The sequence below is a fragment of the Marmota marmota genome, unplaced genomic scaffold (assembly GCF_001458135.2).
Source record: "Marmota marmota marmota unplaced genomic scaffold, marMar, whole genome shotgun sequence".
In the NCBI taxonomy this organism is placed as follows: domain Eukaryota; kingdom Metazoa; phylum Chordata; class Mammalia; order Rodentia; family Sciuridae; genus Marmota; species Marmota marmota.
The window spans coordinates 555,484-570,631 of record NW_026000022.1 but is presented as its reverse complement, the minus strand read 5'-3'; the positions used below and the strand labels follow the sequence as shown (position 1 = coordinate 570,631).

Below are 15,148 nucleotides of genomic sequence, written 5' to 3'. Positions count from 1 at the left end.
CTGGGCGCGTGTGCCTGGGAAGAATAGCCGAGGATCCCAGGGCCCCAGCGCCGGGACTCGGGAGGCCGGTGTGGGCCGGGAGAACTTACTGTGTTTATTAGAACTATTTATGATCCCGCACAAAGCTACCGTCACATCACATAAAGGAGGTTGTTGCCTTGGCGGGCCAAGCCAAGGGCGCTTTTGTGCCGGGTTTCAGCCTCTGCGTCCTGCCTCGGATTTCCAAGACTCTTAAGTCACCTGAACCAAAGTTTCTCCCAATCGCTCTGTCCTCCTGGTTTATTCAGGGCGATTTAACCACCAAGTATTCCTGGAAGCGTTTGTTGTGTGGTTTTTAAATCATCCAGGGTGACTCCCCTTTGAGCGTGGTTAGCTTGGCGTTGTGTGGAGGGGTTTAATTTGCAAAACGTTTTAATTTGTAGACAATAACGATTCGATTCGTCCGCGCGGGATGCTGGGGGTCATTGGTTAATGGACACCAGGCACCTGACTTAAAACTATTGTAAATAGCTTCAGGGACAAAGCAGGACCGCGTTTGGAGTTGGCTCTGGCCACTTCAGACCATTGAGGCTGCCCCTCGTTTGGTTTTGTTTATTTTGCCAACAGGTTTGAAGCTCATTCTGCCAAATTTGTGTTTAGTGGGGTGAGCAGGCCCCTGTCGGGGTTGGAGGGGCCTCAAACATCTCAGGCCCGCTCCTGCAATGACCCAAAAAGAAACCAAACCCAAAGGCCAGAGGGCGTGGATTGCCAGGGCCCCACAGGTAGGGGAGTCCCTTCCTTGTCTCAGTTCAGCGCAAGCTTCTGGAAAGGATTTTGTGTAGAAATGAAAGTAATTCTGGGTGTGTTTCATGTCCCTGCTTTTGATACGTTTATCAACAGTGGTTTTCAACTCTAGAAGTGACTGGAAAAAAAAAAAAAAAAACCTGGGCTGCTTTGACTTATCAAAACAGATCTTAACTGTGCTTCTGAACACACCCTTAATTCACTTACAGAATGTTCAGAGATAAAACGGGTGAATTAATAACAGGATTTTGAAGCATGTATGGCGTTTATAGAAGGAGAATGGTAGTCAGTGGACACATTGGAGAAAGAGGATATTTAACCCAGTTTGGGCTCTGGGTGTAGGATTTACAAGTTGGCAATAGGAATTCCCTAAGAAGCAGGTGGTTATCCTTGTTTGTGAGCGAGAGATTGTGAACGAAAATCCTTTCTTTATATTTCTCTCCTTGAAGTTGAATGTAGTTTTGGTCAAAGAAAGTGGCCGGATCTGTGGCCATCTGAGACTGAAATTGAGACCTCTAAGCAGCGGGAAGCCGATGGAGATGCCCACTCACTTCCTCTCCCTGGCACTTAGTTTCTTAGCTGCTCTATTCTGTCAACAGTGGGGTTGATCATGACACACAGGATGAAACTGAGCCACAAACTGCCACCTGGAAAATTGTCTACTCTAACTCCGTCTGCCCACTTGTGGAGAAACTGATCCTTTTTAAATGGGTGGGGCTTGTGAAGTGTGCATTTGAAGCAGCTGTGGTCAGTTTTTAAGGCTTTGAATTTTGTATTATTAAATGCTACATCCTTACATTTTCCTCATCCTTGCTCCATTTGGCCTTGTCATATTTTCACCTTCTGTCATTTACATTGGGGGTTGCTGTGGTTTTCCAACAAACAGCAGATCTTATGTACACAGTATTTGAGAAATGTGCTGTCATCCATATTGAATGCACCCGAAATCATCTTGTGTGTGCACAGACGAGATAACCTTTCGGACTGCCCTGAGACTCCTTGATTGCCCAGAATGACCTGGAGTTCTTTCCTTGACGGCTTGCATTAGCGGAGTTTGCCCTGGCTAGACCAGTCTGTGATACTCTGTGGGACGAAAATGCTTCTAAAGGCTCCACCTGGCTTGCAGTGTGCCCTGAGAAAGACAGGGTTTGTGAAAATGGCTTTTGGACATTAAAAATGAAGCTTCATGACTGAAGAACTCAAGATTGCTCTCGAGAACGGCAGGAGAGGGTGGTGAGTGATGTTTGGGAAAAAGTAGTAAGCTAACTTCTTTTCTCAAATGAAGTAGAAACTCCCTGACAGCTCCCCCAGAGGCTTAGGAAATTAGTTTTTCTCATCTGGAGGGACTGCAGATGGCACTTCCAAATTCTTTCTCATTCCTAAAATGAGTGATGGAAACACTTCAAAGGGCCTAAGCTAAAAATGATAAGGTGTGTGTTAAATGCTTGAGTTAAGGCAACTCAGAAGGAGGTCAAGGCAGGTTTTCAACAGGTTATCAAAGGTATGTGGTTATAGTTAAAATAATTTGTCACTTCTTTAGGCCATTTTAGTTGTGCGGTTTAAAAGTTTAGTCATTTTTCTTTTACTGCATTTCACCTGAACATAATGTTTTTTTCCTGAAGGTGCCACATAAGCAAGTTAATCTCCTGCCTGATAACACACCAACGACACAGTGGCACAACTGTTCCTATCTCCAGATTCTCAGTCTGGAGCCATGGAAATGAAAGGGTTCTTCTGATTGGCATGGCAGTCTCAAGGTGGTGTCACAGTGGTGACCCTGTCCCAGACTGGCCTTTGTGTTCCCTGGGGGTTCCTTTGCTCCACCCACCCTGGTTGTCTCCATTTCTCCTTCTTCCAGTGGTCACTTCTTCCCCACATCTTACCAAATCTTCCCCAGCTAGAGGTGATGACTTTGTCCTTGAAGCTTCACAGCACTTTGTGTCTGATTTGACATTTGTGACTTTCTTCTATGGGTTGTTTGGCTTTGTATTTTCTTTAGGAAGTTCCAAGCCCTCTAAGAGCCACAGGTGTTCCCACTTAGTGTAATACCTTATGCCCAGTTTATGTGCAACATGTACTTATTGAATCTGAGCCTGGATTACTGGGGCGATGTGTTCCCAGCACGCCAATAATGTTTGTAATAACAGATCTCCAGAATCCTTGTACCTTAGAACCTCCGTTACACCACTGATGTCTTGGTCCCCATGTTATGCAGACAGTGGGACAATTTGGTCCAGTGGTTTCTCTGTTTGGTAAAATCCCTGTCAAATGAGTCATTTGTAGTCTTGAAGCTAAACATAACAAAAGCAAGACAGAACCCTGAAATTCATTTATTTTTCATATGCACCTTACGCACATAGCCTGAAGGTAATTTTATATAATCTTTTTGTGTACCTGCATTTTTTGTTTTCTTGTTTTGGGGCACTTGACCACTGAGCCACATCCCCAGCCCTATTTTGTATTTTATTTAGAGACAGGGTCTCACTGAGTTGCTTAGTGTCTCGCTTTTGCTGAGGTTGGCTTTGAACACATGATCCTCCTACCTCAGTCGCTTGGGTCCCTGGGATTATGCACCTGCATTTTGTCTGCAACAAACCAAACCGATCCAACTACATAACCACCTGGTGGGCTGGCAAAGTGTGCGGTTTTTCAGTAGATTAGTCTGTGCATGTCAGCCTGGACTGGAAACTGAGCAAAGCATTGCTAGTTGTTGAGTGTCTCCCTACTTCATTTGCTGTTGTAATGCTTTTAAGAAAAGAAGCCGAAGATACACTTAAAATTTCAATTGAGGTTGAACATCCCTAGTTTGAAAGTCTGAAATCTGAAATGCCCCCAAACCCAAAACCCAAAACTTTCTGAAATGCCTAAATGTGGACAGGATGCCACAAGTGGAAAATTCCACATCTGACCTCATGTGATAGGTTGTGGTCAAAATGCAGGAACACTAACAATGTGGTATAAAATTACCTTGATACTGTATATATAAAGTGTATGTGAAACAATTGAATTTCATGTTTAGACTTGGGTCACATCTCCAAGGTATGAATATGCATATATTCTAAAATTAGGAAAAAGAAAAACAAAACAAAAAACAAAATAGAAACACTTCTGGTCACCAGCATTTTGGATAAGGGATGCTCAACCTGTATTGCAGTTTCTTCTTTTGAGACAGTTTTGGAAAACAAAATGCTTTTTATGGCTAATTGTTAATGAAGATCTAAAATGCCATAGTGAGATAAAAATAATGTATACTAATGTTTGTGTGATAATTTATAGTTTACAAAGTACTCTGCACATCCACCACCATATTTAATATTCTAGATAACATGGCAAAATTGGCTCCAGTCTTTATTTCTAGATCAGGATACTGGGGCTCAAGGACAGCGCCAGGGATTACAGGACTTAAATTTAGATTTAAGTCCTTCCCCTTGGAGTTCTGTCACTGCCAAGCAGGTAGTAGAAGAGGAGAGCAGAATGTAGCTGGGTAGAGTTGTTTTCTTATGAGGCACTAGACAGAGCAGAGCGTCATAGCCCTTGGGTGTGTACCTTAGCCTTATTGCTGATGTGTGCAGGTATTGATGGGAGCAGATCCTATGTGTGAGTTGAATCATCTGAAGGTGAGCCATTGGAGGGGAGGCAGACAGACACTTTCAGTGAACTTGTGTCCTTGCTTCATTGTTGTAAGCTGGAGTTACCCTGGAAAACTTCCTGTTGAAGAGTGCTTATTCCTATTGGGTGGGTGTATTATCCATAATGGAATACCACAGACTAGGGGGCTGAAGAATTTATTTTCTTACAGTTCTGGAGGCTGGAAGTCCAAGATCAAGGTACCAGCAGGTTGGTGTCTGATGTGGGCTCTTATTCTGGCTCCTCTTCTTGCCTTGTCCGTACAAGGCTTTTCTTCTCTGTGTGACCTCATTTAACCTTAATTACCTTCTTTTATTTTTTTATGTAATGGGGATTGAACCCAGGGGCTCTTAACTACTAAGGCACATCCCCAGCCCTTTTTATGTTTTATTTTGAGACAGAGTCTCACTAAGTTGCTGAGGCTGGCTTTGAACTTGTAATCTTCCGGCCTCAGCCTCCTGAGCTGCTGGGATTACAGGCACCTGCCACTGTGCCTGGCCTTAATTACCTTCTTAAGTGTTCTATCCCTAAATATGATTGACCCTTTGTATTGTGGGTCCTGCATCTGAGGATTAACTCTACAGATCAAAATTGCAGATTTTGTGAATGTGCTGAATATGTACAGGCTTTTTTGGGTCATTATTCCCATAATCTCCCTAGAGATGATTAGAGTATATGGGAGGGTGTGTGTAGGTGACATGCGATTACTGTATGCCATTTTATATAAGGAACTTGAGCATCTGAAGATTTTGGTACCCTCGGGGGTCCTCCATGAAACTGAGGGACCTCTGCATTGTTTTCTGGAGGCAGGGTTTCAGCATTTGAATTTGGAGGGGAAAAGTTCAGCCCGTAACAGTGTGTAACTCTGCATTCCTACACCTGGCTGATTTTAGGATGTACTATTGCTTTCATCACCCGGGTGTGGAATCTGTATATCTGGGAACACCTGCCAGGGATGGTTTCAGAGTAGCAGAAGAAGGAGGTCCTGTCCACTCTTTAAGAGTCAGGCATAGAACCCCATGACAGGCAGGGAGCCTTGGCGCTCCAGGTTTTAAGCAGAATGATTAGAGAAAAAGCCTTGACTGAGTTCCACTTACAGATGCTTCTCCCAACACTCATTTTGTTTGTTTTTTTCCTTCATGAGGACCATGATACAATATCTGAACTGTTGGATAATGTATTGGATTTTGTGTGGAAAGGAAGGGGTTCCCCTGGCTCCTGGAGGAAGGGCACAGTGAGAGGATGGAGCCTGGGGTGGACTGAGCAGCCTTTGTCCCCAGAGTGTCCCATCCTGGAGTGTGCATGAAGGTGTTTGATGAGACGCCCAGGAGCTCTGTGTGGGTGTTTCTGACCCAGGTCAGTTGGCTGCTCCGTGAAGTAGAAGTGCCTCCTGCCTGCTCTCTCTCAAGCTCTAAGTAGTCTGTGTATCCATGGTTTGTTATCCATCCATCCATCAATCAATCAATCAATAAATAAATAAATTCATGTGAATGGACCAGCTTCTCACTGATCAGTTGGTTCCACTGAAACTTTGTCCCAAACTGTATCATTTCCTAGCCTGTCTGTTCTCTGGTTATTTTTTCTCATCATTGATTGACTCATTCATCCTTGAATTCCCCCTTATCTCCAAATCCGGTTATCATCCCCTATTGATTCTACCTCTGAAAGATCTCTTATATCTGAGCCTGGCTCTTCTTTCTCTTTTTGACTTGGACATCAAAACAACTTTCTAATCACTCCTGCCAATCTGTCTGCTCACTCCACCCTCACATTGTAGCCTGACCACCACCTGCACTTGGTGGCTCTCTGTCATCCTCAACTCACTATTCCAAGTCCCCAGCAGGGCAGGTGTGGGCCTGTAGACTGGACTCCCTCACTGGTTCCTAGCCTTTAAATACACCCCAACCCCCAGCCCTTTAAGCTACAAAGTTATCTGTGGTCACATGCTGAGCAGCAGTTTGCTAACAATGGTTACAAAACAACAAAGTTTATAATCAGTTTGCTTTTAGAGACTTCTATCTATTGGGGCTGGTTCAGGGTTATCCCTTGTAACAATAGCTTGTCTGCACAGGGACCCAGCATGAGCCTGGCTTTCCCTAAGGGCAGGAGAGATCAGAAGCAGAAAATGAGGTGTGTGCATCTTTTGTTTGCAGTGTCTCCCTGCAAATGCCCCTTGAAGTGATTGTCAGGAGCAACTTGGTCCCAGTGAAATATCCTATGAGCTTCAAATGTGAGCCCTACATGTAATTTGAAATGTTGTTATAATCACATTAAAAATGTAAAAATTAAGTACTTTTCTTTTATCCAACACATCTGAAATATTTTATTTCTGCAGATAATCAATATAAATCCTAATCAGTGCACTAATTCACATTCTTTTAGTTGTGTGAAGCCTTAAAAATCTGATGCTTGGGCTGGGGATGTGGCTCAAGCGGTAGCACGCTCGCCTGGCATGCGTGCGGCCCAGAGTCGATCCTCAGCACCACATACAAACAAAGATGTTGTGTCTGCCAATAACTAAAAAATAAATATTAAAATTCTCAAAAAAAAATCTTATCACTCAATCTTCAAAAAAAAAAAAAAATCTGATGCTTAGTGTACGTTTACTGTACTTCTTGCTATATTTTGGGTGGTTGGTGGACTACATGTGACTGGGGAGGTCATGCCCAGAGAGTTCAGGGCTATAAGCTTTTCATGGCTTAGGGTTCATTTATTCTGAATTTTCCAAAGTTGAGATAGCTAAAAGGACACAGTAAAAAACCCTTTAGAATAATAATTGTGGTAATCATGATAGTATTTTATTGAGAAAGGCATGACCCACGTAGTTATAAGGAATAATGTGATATTTCATATACTCAGTTTTAGAGTTCTAAAATCAGACTTGGTTAAAAGTCAATGCATATAACCAGAATACTTCGTGCACCTTACACATATTTTCAAATGTGTTTTGAATTGTAGAGGTTAAATTGCCAATGTAAAATAGCTTTTTGGGGGGAATCAGTGTTCAACATATTTCTGACACATGTTACGTTTTTAATTTGTTAAGTATAGAAGCTAAAATCAAACCTCTTTTTAGTGATTTTTAGCTCTCCCTCCTCACACTTTACACATAACTCATTGATTTCTCACCAGGATTGAGTACGGTGTGTTCTGTTTTTAAACTTGTGGAAAGGAGGAGAAGAACTGTAGGTTGCCTGGTTGTGGGCCCCGTGACTAGGAAAGGTCAGGTCTGGTGTTCACTTTCTGGCTACCTCATCCTCCAAGTCTGGCTACCATCTTTTCATTCAGCGGTATCTGAAAATTCATAAAACAGAACCATAAATTTTATGATGGTATGAGATTTGAGAAACATTGTTGGAAAATCAGTGATAGGGAGTGGAGTGTGGTAGAGGCTCATTCGGGAATCTCTTATCAGCTGCGTTGTGGAGGAGGCCCTGGACTTTGGAAGGACATGATGAACAATTGGTAACTGTGTAAGTGCGCATGGAGGGGTAACTGTGAAGGTCACAGAAGAGCATTATTGGGCACTGTGTTGTCCTGGCTGCTCCTCTTCCCTGGTGTGCTGTAGACCTGTGGTCCTCAGACTCTGAAATGAGCATTAGCACAATGTGGAGGGATGGTCCCACCTGGAGAGTCTGATGCAGAGATTTGGGGTAGGGCCTGAGAATTTGCTCTTCTAATACATTCTCAGGAGATCCCTGTTGGAACAACTGAAAACTACTGCTAGAGAGACTTGCAGTACCCCTGGGTGAGTGGGGGGTTGGGGTGGTGGTGGGGTGGTGGTTCTGTTCAGTGCACATTGAGCATCCCTTACCCAAAATGGCTTGGGACCACAAGTGTTTCAGATTTTGGAACTTTTGCATTTGTACAATGAGATATCTTGGGGATGGGATTCAAGTCTAACCACGAAATTTGTTTGCTTCATGTACACCTTATATACATGTAGCTTGAAGGTAATTTTTTACAATATTTTTAGTGAACCTGTGTTTTGACTGTGATCCATCTCATGAGATCAGGTGTAGGATTTTCCACTTGTGGAATTACATGGGTGCTCAAAAAGTTTCCAGTTTTGGTGGCTTTTGGATTTCATACTTTCAAGATGAGAGATGCTCAACCTGTAACTGCATCTTAATTCCAGCATGGCCTGCAGTGTGGGTACTATTGCACGGGCCTATGTGATGTACCTCTTCATAAATAGCTGTATGCTGGGCTCTACCCCATCTTCACCACAGTGGCGACTGTGGAAGCAGGAGCATTTTTTCATTCTTCAGTTGGCCTCTAACTGTGGTATTGTTGGAATATGTCTCTCAGCTGTTCTAGGCTGCTACTGTTTTTTCCTGAGTTACCAGTATTTTCCTCAAGGTGGGTAGGTAGGTGCATGCTGCAAATGTTGGAGCTGAACCTACCAAATCCTTCCCTTTGTGCCATGTGATACCTGTGAAGGTCTTTAAGAATCCTAGGATGGCTTCCATACCTCCTCCTCAGGGCATGAAAGGCCAGGGCAGGTCTCCATCCAGATTCTTGGAAGTGGCTGTAACAAGGTCCCCATGGGAGCTGCAGCATTGGCTGCCATTCCAAGTTAGTTACCTGCTTAGATCATGCCAAACCTACCCTCCCATGTTCGGAGGACCCTGGGTGCCATCAGAGGGTTGGGCAGTCTTCTCCCAGAGCACGTGGGACTGAGATACAGCTGCGAGTATCCCTGGTGTCCCTGCTGGGAGATGCTTCCTCTTGCCCCAGATTTCAGAAGGGCTATAACTTGGATGGGGTTTTTCCATTCTCAGGTTTAGATTTGCAGTCACACCACTTCCACGGGACCACTCTGCACAAAGCATGCTCCAGGGTGAGTGGCAACAAAGGTGCGTGTATTTAACTGGGCATCATGATCCTCACAGCCACTGTGGGTGTGGCCAGCCGGAGAAGTAAGTTGAAAGGCAGCAAATCACAGTGAGATGTCTAAAAAGGTGTCCGTGGCCAGGTTAGAAGACAGACTGCCCATATCAGTTTTCCTTCAAGGACGTGCCTATGTTTTGTAGGGTATGAATTTTAGCTGTGTCTTTAAGGATGTCTGCAAGTCAGCAAATATTTTCTCACTTAGGAGCATGGTTACAAAAGAAAAGAGCACCTGATGTCTGTTTCCCCCTTCTCTCTTGCCAGCTGTGTCCATTTTAAGAACATTCACTTTAAAATCTTGTATCCCCATTTTCAAGTCCCCGTGAGTGTATGAGAAGGGGTGGTCAGAATTGAGAGTAAATTTTTTTCTGCTTTTGGAGTGACAGAAGCCATCTTGGGGACATCAGCATAAAAAACGCAAACTCCTTGAGTTTTTTTTTTTTTTTAATTTTTAATTAAAAGTTTTAAAGAGAGTGGAAAAATAGCAAGGGACGTGAGTTATTTCAAAGACAGTTTTTAGAAATTTGCAAAGGATGAATAGTGAATTTCCATCAAATGACTTTTTAAAAAATATTTTTTCTTAAGTTTTAGGCGGACACAATATCTTTATTTTACATTTATCTGGTGCTGAGGATCAAACCCAGTGCCTCGTGCATGCTAGGCGAGCGCTCTGCCACTGAGCCACAACCCCAGCCCAACTTTTTTTTTTTTTTCGCTCTAAGAAACACACTCAGTGGAATCTACCAAGATAAAGAAAACCGACTTTTCTTTCCATTCATTTCTGTTCTTTCTTTCCTTGCCTTTGGTCCCCACCCCTCCACCCCCAATTTCTCAGGTTTGTACGTATCTCGAGGTAGTCTCCATGCCCTTATCTTAAAGCTGGTCTGTATATTACATTCTTGGGTTTTCCTTTAAGTGTTTCTGTTGCCATCTTCTTAGAACCTTCGTGGAGTGGATTTCGAAGATGCTTTTCCCTTCAGTGAAGTCCTCTGTCTTGCCTCAGTTCCGTTTTCATAGTGTCCTTACTAGGTCTTTTGTGTAGGGTGCAGTAGATAAGACCCAGTGGACTATGAAGAAATGATGACCTTATGGTCTAAAACAGAGGACAAAAGTGTCAATCATAATCTCTCTCTCATCATGATCTTCATTTTGAAGTGTTCCTGGGTAGAGCTAACGCTCTACTGATTGACCACCTACAGATGAAGGGTCTAGTGTTTTACTGTTTTGCTTCTTAAACTTGACCATGCCCTGAATCCGATGTATCTCAGCCATCCTGGTCAGAGATGCTGAGTTTTTTCCTACAGAAGTAGCTTCTCTTTCTCTGCATGAATACCTCTGGTGGGTCAGGGTTCCATGTCTAAGAAAGAAAATGTATTTTGAACATACTACACTTTATTCCATGTAGCGTCTCATTCATTTTTGGATCTAATTAGCTATTAGATTTGAATTGGGGAAGTAGAAACCAACTCACTTTTGCAAATCCACAGATTTTAGGGCTAGGATTTTTAAAAGCTTAGCTGAGACTTGAACTCCCTCACCCATGTATATAAATCAGTGATTCCCAACTGGGGCAGTTTTGCCCAAATGGACATTTGGCAGTGTCTTGAGGCATTTGCAAAATATTGGGTCTAGGGGGGGATCCTGGCATTTAGTGAGCACAGATCAGGGATGCTATTTGGCATCCTGTAGCACACAGCCCCCACACAAGAGTGAACTGGCTCAAAAATAGGTCAACTTGCTCTGTTTTGCTGAAATATTTACATTAATGATGTAGATTCTTTTACACGTATCCTTTTGGAGATCCGTTTCTTCATTTGAATCAATATAGTGAAAAGTTTTAGATCTTTATAGATGTAAACACTGTTTATACATCTGTACATTGTAAGAAACTTCCTTTAGTTCAATTGACTTAATTGTGGCTTTTCTTCATCTGTAATGATGTTAAAGTATAGCATATACTGCTTTTAAAATTTTAATTCACCATATTTGTACCTTATACTTAGGTAAAGCTGATTTTTACAGGAAGCATCTTGATATAACTGAGATGGGACTAAACAGAGCACTTTCTGCTTCCACTGACGTGGAAGTAATGGAGGGGACCTTTATCAGCTACTTTTAACAAGCAATGGATTTACAGAGTTTGGTCTAATCGAAGACATCTGTTTTCTTAGCTCAGAAGTCCTACATTGCTGATTATCTCTAGAAAAAAATTGTGTTTTATTATTTCTGAAGTTCATAGGATTCTGGGTTCAGCCTGATAAATTTTGAACTGGTCACATACATTAGCTTTTGGATGTTTTCTTTCTTTCTTTGTATAGTTCTAAAACCCTGGGGGAGAGAGAACAAAAATACCACAAATTAGACCTTATGAAGGGAAGGGAAAGGGAAAATTCTAATTTGGAAGTTAGTTGCTGACTCTCAGCGTCTACAGAGCTACCTCTGAGCTGGCTAGAGTATGATGTTACTGTCTGAACATTTTTTTTTTTCTTTTTCCTTATAATTAGACTCTTACTTGATCAGTAGGAAAAACCTAGAAATGCAGAGACCTGCCAGTTGGGAGTTTCCTTGGCTTTATTGTGATCTATCTGTTTTGTGTAAATTGTTTCCTGTTCTATTGCTCTTCTTTCTACTTTGTTGTTTCTTATCTCCTCTCTTCCTGTTCTGTTGCTAGGATAAACACAAAGTCAGCACTTTGTAAATTTTTGAACTTCCCTTGGTAGAGATCGTTAAAAGTGCAATCCATCTTTATTTTCTTCCATCGCCACGTCTCATGTGGACTGCGAACTGATCTCTGAATATTTAATAGTGACTCTTTGGATAGACTGGAAAGTTCTCAGTTACTACAGAACCATGTAGGTATCTCTTTGTTACGTGTGTGTGTGTGTGTGTGTGTGTATCATTTGCTTTTTACAGCCAGGGTGGAGGGAGACCAATGTTGTGAATCCGGCTGTTTTGAAGATGAGCAGAGTGTGGGTCGTGGGGACTGAGCTTTGGTCCTCAGAGGTCCTGTTGTGAGTGGTTTCAGGAGACCTCAGCAGCAGGTCCAGGCTGGAATTTGGGCACCCCAAGTGTAAAAAAAGGCACACCCTGGACTTTTTTTAAGGCGGTATATTGACTTTATTGTAGTCTCCCCCACCTTTCAGGAAATCCTCTGATTTTATGCAGTAACTTCTTGACTTTTCTTTATGATGGTTCTGGATTGAATCTCTTTCAATCTCTTTTCTGAACTTGAATAATTGCTCCTCTAAACTTCAGCTTCAAAAAGGAGTGGAGATGTGGACTCTCAGGAGGAGTAGAGATGTAGATTCTCCTTTTCCTCTGCTACTGGTTCGGCTCAAGTTGCAAAACTAATTTTCACCCTCTCTCGACTTCTCTCCTGCTTTCCTTGTGACAAGGGGTTGCTGCTGATGTTCTCTAAAGCCACTTAGAGCTCCTCCCTACCCTCGTTTCACATGTAATGGTACAGTTTCATAGTTATTAAAACTTTTTTATTTTTTTTCCCTTGAAAGCATGAAACAAGTCAATTTAAGTGGCATATGTGTTCCTCTGTTACTTTTGAGTGCAGTTCCGGATGGGAGGAGGACGGATGTGGACATGTAGACAGAGTTGCATTCATCTCGATCCCTCCCACAGATTGGTCTGCTGTCCAGATGGTATTTTAACTAAATTGTATACATACAATTAATTTTTAATTGATAACCAGCTCTGTCCTGAGGCTGTGGGGGTACATCCCAGAATCAGAGACCTGCCTGCAGGGAGCCCATAAACCAGTGCAGAGATTTTACAATCTATAGTCAACTTTAATCTTCATTAACAAGTACATAGTATGACTGTTCATTACCTTTATGTGGGGGGAGACACCATGGGAAGCCCCCCACTCATCCAGCCAAGACCAAGTAGAATTCATTTTAAGCATTTTTGGAAAAGGTTAATGTTTCCTTCAAGTTCCTCAAAAACTTAGGCACGCAGGCAGCCCCTGGAGACTGGCTAGTGTCCCCTGAGCAGAGACATTGCCATGCCAGTTGTATACCCTTGTTATTGTCGTGTCTTTCCTTCTCTTACTCCAGAGCCACTTCTACTGTAGGGCCCAGGTGAGGGTCAGACCATCTGTGGACATGCCATGAGCCCTTGATTTTTTTAGTCAACTAGTCTGTGCTTTCCAGATAATGGAAGCTCCCTGTATACGTTTCTTCTTTCCTTAAGATCTTTAACTCTTAGAAATCAACAGAGCTACTTGTTGCTGCTTTTAATGGAATGCTGGTATCAGATATACAGAATACTCCCTTATCAGGAGTGGCTTGAATGCATTATGCCATCACATTTACATCTTAAAAAGACTGACTTAATCAGATGACTTCTTCTGGAGTAGTAATGAATTGTGCAAACTAGTCCTATGCAGACGTTTTAAAAGTTGGCTTCCTAGCCTGCTGATGGTCTAATTTGGAGTGTGTTTTCTTTGAAATTTAAAACTATTTCTCACTCTGTTGTAGTGATTTTTTTTTTTTTTAATGCTGAGGATGGAAGCCTGGGCCTTGTGCATGTCTTTTTTTTTTTTTTTTTTTTTTAATGTATTTTTTAACACCGTGTTTCTGATTATTGAGTTCTGTTCAGTCTAGTACTTTGGTCACAGGGCTGTTTTGACAACAAGTCATTAAAAACAGTTTTTCAAGGTGGACAGATTTTAGTGTTTATGTTTAAGCTCTATTTAGCATCTGAAAATAAGTTAACTCTACCTTTCAAAATAGAATTATAACTAGCAACTCTCCCTCTGATTCACTCTGAATCAGTCGGTGTTGCCTTTAGATTTTGATGATGTGGATTAGGATAAAGTGGTTTTCTCGAAATACTATGTTAATGATAGACTAGAATTAGTGCTTGGTGTTTCTCATGGAACTTAGTTTGAAAATAACACAAGTTAAACTTAGTTCTTGGGCTTTTTGAAAGGAAAAAATTTATTGTATGTTAAATAAGTCTTTGTTCGGTCTCATTGAAGGGAGCAGGTTTTTTTTTTTTTAATTTATGAACTCGAAATGTATTTTATGTATTTATTTTACGTATTCAAGTATATATAATATGCTCTTTGTTCAAAGAACAGCAAACAATTGTATTGGGTTTCAACCTCCCCGTGTTGTGTTAAGCTAATCAGCAAGGAGTATTTATCTCATGTTGTTTTTCTTCCCTTTATTTTCCAGGGGATGGAACCCAGGGCCTGCACATGCTAGGCAAGTGCTCTATCACTGGACCCCACCTCAAACCCCCCCTTTTCTTGAGTTCACTAATTTACTAACTTTTGCGAAGTTCAGTTTGTTGTGGTAGCAAGTCAACCATGACACACTATGCATATGTGTATTTTATTAATAATTACATAGATACATGTGTTTTAAAATAGTCTTTAATTTTAGAATGTTTTTGGGATTTACAGAAAAGTTCCAAAGGTAACCAGAAAATTTCCATGTACCCAGCATCTTACTTTCCCCTGATTTTGTTATTTAATGCTACCACTCACCAATCAGTATGGGTGCATTATTATTAGCTAAGCTTCTACTTTATTTGGATGTACTTAATTTTTACCTAATGTCATTTTTCTGTCTCAAGATCCATCCGGGATCCTGCATTTCACTTAGTACTCACATGTTCTTAGCTCCTCTGGTCTCTTACAGTTTCGATGGTGTTGAGGAGCACTGTCAGGTGTGTGATAAGAGTCTCTTAATTGGGAGTTGTCAGGTGTTTTTCTCATGATCAGCGTGGGGTTTTGGCAACAGGGAAAGAGCCATTCTCACCACATCACATCACATCAAGGGTACACTATCAACATGACTTGTCACTGCGATGTTGACCTTGACCA

At 41.9% G+C, this 15,148-nt stretch overlaps 1 protein-coding gene across 2 annotated transcripts in view; it reads left to right on the top strand.

Moving 5' to 3' along the window:
- Positions 1-572: 572 nt before the first annotated feature.
- Positions 573-15,148, top strand: part of Nck2 (NCK adaptor protein 2) — a 146,310-nt gene continuing 131,734 nt past the window's right edge. Inside the window, exon 1 of one of the 2 annotated variants that reach the window (XM_048810463.1) lies at positions 573-761. The gene's annotated coding sequence lies outside the window, so the exon portion shown is untranslated. The remainder of the gene's footprint in view (positions 762-15,148) is intronic. The other variant, XM_015505004.2, reaches the window with a different exon arrangement.